Source organism: Pan troglodytes, chromosome 2, assembly GCF_028858775.2.
Source record: "Pan troglodytes isolate AG18354 chromosome 2, NHGRI_mPanTro3-v2.0_pri, whole genome shotgun sequence".
In the NCBI taxonomy this organism is placed as follows: domain Eukaryota; kingdom Metazoa; phylum Chordata; class Mammalia; order Primates; family Hominidae; genus Pan; species Pan troglodytes.
The window spans coordinates 91,627,035-91,635,472 of record NC_086015.1 but is presented as its reverse complement, the minus strand read 5'-3'; the positions used below and the strand labels follow the sequence as shown (position 1 = coordinate 91,635,472).

At 40.0% G+C, this 8,438-nt stretch overlaps 1 pseudogene; it reads right to left on the bottom strand.

Annotated features, from left to right (window-relative positions):
- Positions 1 to 5,187: 5,187 nt before the first annotated feature.
- Positions 5,188 to 6,642, bottom strand: LOC470862 (keratin, type II cytoskeletal 8-like; annotated as a pseudogene).
- Between the last annotated feature and the right edge of the window lie 1,796 nt (positions 6,643 to 8,438).

Below are 8,438 nucleotides of genomic sequence, written 5' to 3'. Positions count from 1 at the left end.
TCTCCTCCCCACCTGCCCATTACCCTTGCCAGCTTCTGGTAACCATCATTCTACTCTATCTCGACGAGCTCATTTTTTTAATTGTTCGCTCCCACAAATAAGTGGAAACACTCAAAGTTTGTCTTTCTGTGCCTGGCTTGCATATGTCACATAACATAATGACCTCCTGTTCCATACATATTGTTGCAAATGACAGGATCTCATTCTTTTTAATGGCTGAATGACACTCCATTGTGTACATGTATCCCATTTATTAAAAAGAAAAAGATTCATCTGTTCATGGACACTTGGGTTGCTTCCAAATGCAAGTATTGTGAACAGTGCTGCAAGAAACATGAGAGTGCACATATCTCTCCCCTATACTGATTTCCTTTCTTTTGGGTATAGACCCAGCAATAGATATGGTAGCTCTATTTTTAGTTTTGAGCAACCTCCCTAGCATTCTCCATAGTGGTTGTACTAATTTATATTTCCACCAACAGTATACAAGGGTTCCCTTTTCTGCACATCCTCGCCAGCATTTATTATTGCCTGTCTTTTGAATAAAAGTCATTTTAACTGGGGTGAGATGATCTCTCATTGTAGTTTTGATTTACATTTCTCTAAGGATCGGTGATATCATGCACCTTTTCATATACCTGTTTGCTGTTTATATGTCTTCTTTTGAGAAATGTCTAGTCAGCTCTTTTGCCCATTTTTAAATTGGATTATTAGGTTTTTTTCCTATAGAGTTGTTTGAGCTCCTTATATATTCTGGTTATTAATCCGTCATCAGATTAGTAGTTTGCAAATATTTTCTCCCATTCCATGGGTTGCTTTAATGCTCCCATTCCCTATTGATTGCTTCTTTTGCTGTACAGGAAGTTTTTAACTTGGCGTGATCCTATTTGTCCATTTTTGCTTTGGTTGCCTGTGCCTGTGAGATTTTACTCAAGTAATCTTTGCCCAGTTCAATGACCTGAAGTGTTTCCCTAATGTTTTCTTGTAGTAGTTTTATAGTTTGAGGTCTTAGATTTCAGTCTTTAATACATTTTGATTAGATTTTTGTATATGACAAGAGACAGGGGTCTAGTTTCATTCTTCTGCTTATGGATATCCAGTTTTCCCAGGACCATTCTATTTAAGAAACTGTCCTTTCCCTATTGTATGTCTTTGGTTCCTTTGTCAAAAATGAGTTCACTGTAGATGTATGGATTTGTCTCTGGGCACTCTATTCTGTTTCTTTTCTCAATGTGTCTGTTTTTAATGCCAGCACCATGTTGTTTTGTTACTATAGCTCTATAGTATAATTTGAAGTCAGGTAATGTGATTCCTCCAGTTTTGTTCTTTTCGCTCTGGATAGCTTTTGCTATTCTGGGTCTTTTGTGGTTCCATATAAGCTTTAGGATTATTTTTTATATTTCTGTGAAGAATGTCATTGGTATTTTGATAAGAATTGCATTGACTCTGTAGATTGCTTTGGGTAGTATGGACATTTTATGGATTCTTCCAATCCATAAATATGGAATCCATTAATACAAAATATTTTTTAACTTATGATTGCCTTCTTCAGTTTCTTGCATAATATTTTATAGTGTCCATTAGAGAGATCCTTCATTTCTTTGGTTAAGTTTATTCCTAGGTATTTTATCTTATTTGTTGCTATCGTAAGTGGGATTATGTTTTAATTTCTTTTTCAGATTATTCACTATTGGCATATAGAAGTGCTACTGATTTGTGTAGGTTGATTTTGTATCTTGCAACTTTATTGAATTTGTTTATTAGTACTAATAGTTTTTTGGTGGAGTCTTTAGGTTTTTTCAGATAAAAGATTATATAACATGCAAACAAGGATAATTTGATTTCTTCCTTTCCAATTTGGATGCCTTTATGTTTTTCTTTTGTCTGATTGATCCAGCTATGACTTCCAGTACTATGTTGAATAACAATGATAAAAGTGTTCATCTTGGTTTCCTTTAGAGGAAAGGTTTTCAGTTTTTCCTGTTTTTCAGTTTTTACTAGTATGACAGTAGCTGTGGGTCTATCATATGTGGCTTATTATGTTGAAGCACATTTCTTCTATACCTAGTTTTTTAAGGGCTTTTATCATGAAGGGATGTTGAATTTTTTCAAATGTTTTTCCACATCAATTGAAGTTGTCATATAATTTTGGTCCTTTGTTGATATAATGTATCACATTGATTAATTTGTGTATGTTGAACCATCCTTTCATCCTTCAGATAAATCCCACTTGGTCATGATGAATGATCTTTTTAATTTGTTGCTGAATTTAGTTTGCTAGTATTTTGTGGAGGATTTTTGCATCAATGTTAATCAAGGATAAAAACCTGTAGTTTTTTGTTTTTTTTAATGTGTCTTTGTCTGGTTTTGATGTCATGGTAATACTTGCCTCACAGAATGAGTTAGGAAGTACTCCCTCTTCCTCTATTTTTTCAGAATATCCTGCATAGGATTGGTAATAGTTCTTCTTTAAATGTTTAGTGAAACTCCGCAATAAAGTCATAGGGTCCTGGCCTTTTCTTTGCTGGGAGAATTTTTATTATGGCTTTGATCTCATTACTTGTTATTTCTCTATTCAGGTTTTGGATTTCTTCATGGTTCCATCTTCGTAGGTTATATGTGTCCAGGAATTTATTCATTTCTCCCAAGTTTTCCAATGTTTGACATATAGTTGCTCCTAGTGGCTTCTCATGATCCTTTGAACTTTTGCAGTATCTATTGTCATGGCTCCATTTTAATCTCTAAATTTATTTATTATAGTCTTATCTCTTCTTTTTTTTAGTTGGCTAAAGGTTTGTCCATCTTGCTAGGCTTTTAAAAAAAGAACTTTTCATTTTATTGGTCTTTTGTATTGCTTTCTTCATTTCAATATCATTTGTTTCTGCTCTGCTCTTTACTATTACTTTTCTTCTACTAATTTTGAGTTTGGTTTATTCTTGCCTTTCTAGTTCTTTAAGATGCATCATTAAATTATTTATTTGATGTTTTTCTTCTTTTTTGATGCAGGTGCTTATAGCTCTATACTTTCTTCTTAGTATGGCTTTTACTGCATCTCATAGGTTTTGGTGTGTCATGTTTCTCTTATCATTTGTCTCAAGAAATTTTACAGTTTCCTTATAACTTCTTCATTGACCCAGTGGTCATTCTGAAGCATGTAGTTTTATTTCCATATGTTTGTATACTTAACAAAATTTCTCCTGTTATTGATTCCTGCTTTTATTCCATTGTGGTCAGAGAAGACACTTAATATTATTAATTTTTTTGGAATGTTTTAAGACTTGTTTTGTTGTCTAACATATGGTCTTTCTTTGAGAATGAGCCATGTGCTGAGGAGAAGAATACTGTGTATTCTGCAGCCATTGGATGAATTATATCTATTAGGTTCATTTGGTCTATAGTGCAGAGTAAGTCCAATGTTTCTTTGTTGATTTTCTGTCAGCTCTGTCAAATGCTGAAAGTGGGGTGTGGAAGTCTCATTATTATTTTATTGGGGTCTGTCTCTCTCTTTAGCTCTTTAGTATTTCCTTTATATATCTCTATGCCCCAGTGTTGGGTGTATATATATTTAAAATTGCTTTCCTTTTTCTGAATTGAATCCTTTATCATTATATAATAACCTTCCTTGGCTTTCTCTATTTTTTGTCTTGAAATTTATTTTTTTCTGTTATAAGTATAGCTACTCCTGCTCTTTTTTGGTTTCCCATTTGCATGGAATATCTTTTACCATGTCTTTATTTTCAGTCCATATGTGTCTTCATAGGTGAAGTGTTTTTCTTGCAGGCAACAGATCATTGGGTCTTGTTTTTTTCCCCCATTCATCCACTCTATGTCTTTCAATTGAAGAATTTAGTCCACCTACATTTAATGTTATTGTTGATAGGTAAGGACTCATCCCTTACTCCTGCCATTTTATTATTTGTTTTTTGATTGTTTTGTGGTTTTCCTTTCCTTCTTTCCTTCCTTCCTGTCTTCCTTTTAGAGAATGTAAATTTTTTCTGGTAATATGTTTTAATTTTTTGCTTTGTGGTTTTTCTGTATCCATTGTATGTTTTTAGATTTGAAGTTACCATAAGTATTGCAGATAATATCTTATAGCCCATTATTTCAAACTGATGACAACTTAATACTGATTGCATAAACAAACAACTAACAAGCAAAAGGAAAACTAGTAGAAAATCGACACTTTAACATACTCTCCCTGCATTTTAACTTTTTGTTTTTTCTATTTATGTCTTTTTGTACTGTCTATGTCTTGAGAAGTTGTTGTAGTTATTAGTTTTGATTAGTTCATCTTTTTGTCTTTCTACTTAAGAGATGAGTAGTTTATATAACATAATTATAGGTTAGAATAGTCTGTGTTTTTCTGTGTGCTTACTATTACCAGTAAATTTTTAACCTTCAGATGATTTCCTATTGCTCATTAACATCCTTTTCTTTCATATTGAAGAACTCCATTTAGCATTTCTTGTAGGACTGGTATTGATGAAATCCTTCAGCTTTTGTTTGTATGGGCAATAATTTATCCTTCATGTTTGAAGGGTATTTACACTGGATATACTATTCTCGGATAAAAGTTCTTTTTCCTCCAACACTTTAAATATGTGATGCCACTCTCTCCTTTCCTGTAAGATTTTCACCAAAAAGTCTGTGCTAGGAATATTGGAACTCGATTTTATGTTGTTTCTTTTCTCCTGCTGCTTTTAGGATTCTTTCTTTATCCTTGACCTTTGGAAGTATGATTATTAAATGTCATGAGATAGTCTTCTTTGAGTTAAATCTGCTTGGGGTTCTATAAGCTTCTTGAACTTGAATATTGATATCTTTCTCTAGGTTTAGGAAGTTCTGTTATTATCTCTTTGAATAAACTTTCCAGCCTTATCTCTTTCTCTCTACCTCCTCTTTAAGGCCAATAACTCTTAGATTTGCTCTTTTGTGGTGTGCGTGTGTGTGTGTGTGTGTGTGTGTGTGTGTGCATAGCTAGCTGAGGTTTTATTTTGGGGAAAAGATTGTTTCATAGCTGGAGTCATGGGCAAGGGGGGTGCCATAGGCAGTAAGCTGCCCCTGCAGGTGGGCTGAAGGCTAGGGCTGAACCTCAGGTGGGTCTTGCATTCCCCTGCACAGCTGCCTCCCCCATGGGCTCTGGGACAGCCACAGGATGGGTAGCCTGGGAAGGGCTGCCATGGCTGTTCACTTGGGCAGGACATCAGAGGACTTGGACACCAGCTTCCCATTGTGGGTCTTGATCCTCTTCACAACCATGGCCCTGATGGAGCTGGTGCAACTAAAGGAGGTGGAGCCCATGCCAGAGCCAAAGCTGGAGACCAGGCCATAGCTGAGGCTGGGTCTTGTGAGGTCCCCATAGGCTGAGCTCAGCCCACCTGCATAGCCACTGGTGGTCTTCATATGGATACTCATGTTCTGCATGTTCTGCATCCCCAACTCCAGCCAGCTCTCCATGCCCTCCAGCAGCTTTCTGTAGGTGGCAATCTCAATGTCCAGAGCCAGCTGGATTTCATCAGCTCCTGCCACTCATGCAGCTGCTGTACCATGTCCTGCTTGGCCCACTGCAGGGCGGGCCCCAGCTCATACAGCTTGGTGTTGGCATTCTTAACAGCCAGCTCCCCATGCTGCTCAGCATCTGTGATGGCGGCCTCCAGGAAAGCCCTCTGGCCTTTGAGGCCCTCTATCTCAGCCTGGAGCCAGTTGATGTTCCCGTTCATCTCAGAGATCTCCATCTTTGTATGACACAGGTCATCCCCATGCTTCCCAGCAAGCATCTGCAGCTCCTCATATTTGATCTGGTACATGCTCTCAGCCTTGGCCTAGCTGCGTAGGCGATCTCTTCATACTGGGCCTTGACATCGGTGATGATGCTGCCCATGTCCAGGGAGCAGCTGTTGTCCATGGACAGAACCACAGATGTGTCCAAGATCTAGGACAGCTCCCGGATCTCCTCTTCACACAGCTGCCTGAGGAAGTTGATCTCGTCAGTCAGCCCTTCCAGGTGAGACTCCAGCTCTACCTTGTTCATGTAAGCGTCATCTACAACCTTCTTGATGAGGACAAATTCATTCTCCATCTCTGTACGCTTATTGATCTTATCCTTATATTTGTTCTTGAAGCCCTCCACTAGCCCCTGCATGCTGCCAAGCTCTGCCCCCAGCTTCAGGTTCTCCTGACCCAGAGTCTCCAGCTGCCACTGAAGGTTGTTGATGTAGCTCTGTAACATGCTGTGCATGTTACTCAGAGTCATCTTCTGCTGATGCAGAAGGCTCCACTTAGTCTCCAGCATCTTGTTCTGCTGCTCCACCAACATACTTTGTCAATGAAGGAGGCAAACTTGTTGTTGAGGGTCTTGATCTGCTCCTTCTCCTGGGTGCACATGGCCTGGATGTTGGGGTCCACCTGCAGGTTAAGGGGGCTCAGCAGGCTCTGGTTGACTGTGACAGCTGTGATGCCTCCCTTGCTGCTGGCCCCATCACAGCCTCCGCCCAGGCCACCCCAGAAGCTGCTGCTGCCCACTCGGGAGAAGCTTGAGAAACTGATGTGGACACCAGGCCCACTTGTGTAGGAGTTGCTGCTGAAGGCCCGGGGGCCAGAGGTGAACACCTTGTAGAACTTCTGGGTCACCCTGATGGACATGGTGGAGGCAGGAGTGGAGGCAGGTGGCCTGAACCCAGTGGAGATACAAGGAAGAATGGAGAAGCTGCTTCTCACAGCTCTTTTCTAGATCTTGTAGTAATGCTTCATTGTTTTTTATTCTTTTTTCTTTTATCTCCTCTGACCATATTTTCAAATAGCCTGTCTTCAAGCTCATTAGATTTTTCTTCTGCTCTATCAATCCTGCTATTAAGAGACTCTGACAAATTCTTAGGTACATCAATTGCATTTATTAACTCCAGAATTCCTGGTTGATTCTTTTTTATTATTTCAGTTTCTTTGTTAAATTTATCTGATAGGATTCTGAATTCCTTCTCTGTGTTATCTTGAACATATTTGAGTTTCTTCAAAACAGCTATTTTGAATCCCCTGTCTGAAAGGTCACATATCCCTGTCTCTCTAGGATTGGTCTCTGGTGCCTTATTTAGTTTCGTGAGGTCATGTTTTCTTGATGATTTTGTTGCTTGTAGATTTTCATCAATGTCTGGGCATTGACACGTTAGGTATTTATTGTAGCCTTTGCAGCCTGGGCTTGTTTGACCCCATCCATCTTGGGAAGGCTTTCCAGATATTTGAAAGGACTTGGTGTTGAATCTAAATTTTTGCTCACTGCAGCCATATCTGCATGAGAAGCTACCTCAAGCCCAGTAATATTATGGTTCTTTCAGACTCATAGATGTACCACATTGGTGGCCTTGGGTAAGATCTGGAAGAATTCTCTGGATTATCAGGCAGACTCTTGTTATCTTCCCTTACTTTCTCCCTAACAAATGGAGCCTCTCTCTCTCTCTTTCTCTCTCTCTTTCTTTCTGTCTCTCTCTCTCTCTGCCTCTGTGCTGAGCTGCTTGGTCCTGGGTCAGATGTGACATAAACACCTCTGTGACCACCATTACTGGGACTGTGCAGCGTCAAACCTGAAGCCAGACCATTAATGTGTCTTCCCCCAAACCCATTGTAACTACTACCTGGCTACTGCTTATATTTTTTCAATACCTTAGGGCTCTGCAATCAGTAGATGGGAAGGATATCCAGGCTTTTGTCCTTTCCTTTGGAGAAGCAAGTTCCCCCAGACCCAAGGAAGGTCCAGAGACGTTGTCCAGGAGCCAGAGCCTGGAGTCAGAAACCTTACAGATCTACCTGCAACAGCTAAGCTGGCACTGAAACCACCAGACAAAGTTCTTCCCACTATTCCTTCCCCTTTCCCCAGGGAAAGGAGTCTCTCCCCATATACACCACCACCGCAGGCCCACAGGGACTTTTGCCAGAGTACCACTGATGTTCACTTAAAGCCCGGGGGCTCTTCAATTAGCTTTTGGTGAATGTTTTCAGGCCTGGGACCCACCCTTCAGGACAGTAGGATTCCCTCTGGCCCAGGGCAGGTCCAGGGTTGCCATCCAAAAGCCAAGTTCTGGAATCAGGGACTCTAATAGCCTGCTTGTGCTCTTTCTCACTGTGGCTGAGCTGGTACCCAAGCTCAGGAGAAAGTCTCCTTTGCTCTTCTCTCTGCTTTTCTTAAGCAGAAGGTTCTTTTCTCATAGCCACCACAGTGGTGAATGTGTTGGGTCACACCTGAAGCTAGCACATCTCAGAATCTCACCCTAGGCCTGTAGCATGTACTATCTGGTTATACCACTGCTGATAATTCAGAGCCAAATGACCCTTTGATCAGCAGGTGATGAATCTTGCAAGGACTATATTCTTCTCTTCAAGGCAGCAGGTTCCCCTCTGGCCCAGGGTGCATCTGGAAATGTCATTTGGAATATAGGGCCTGGAATGGG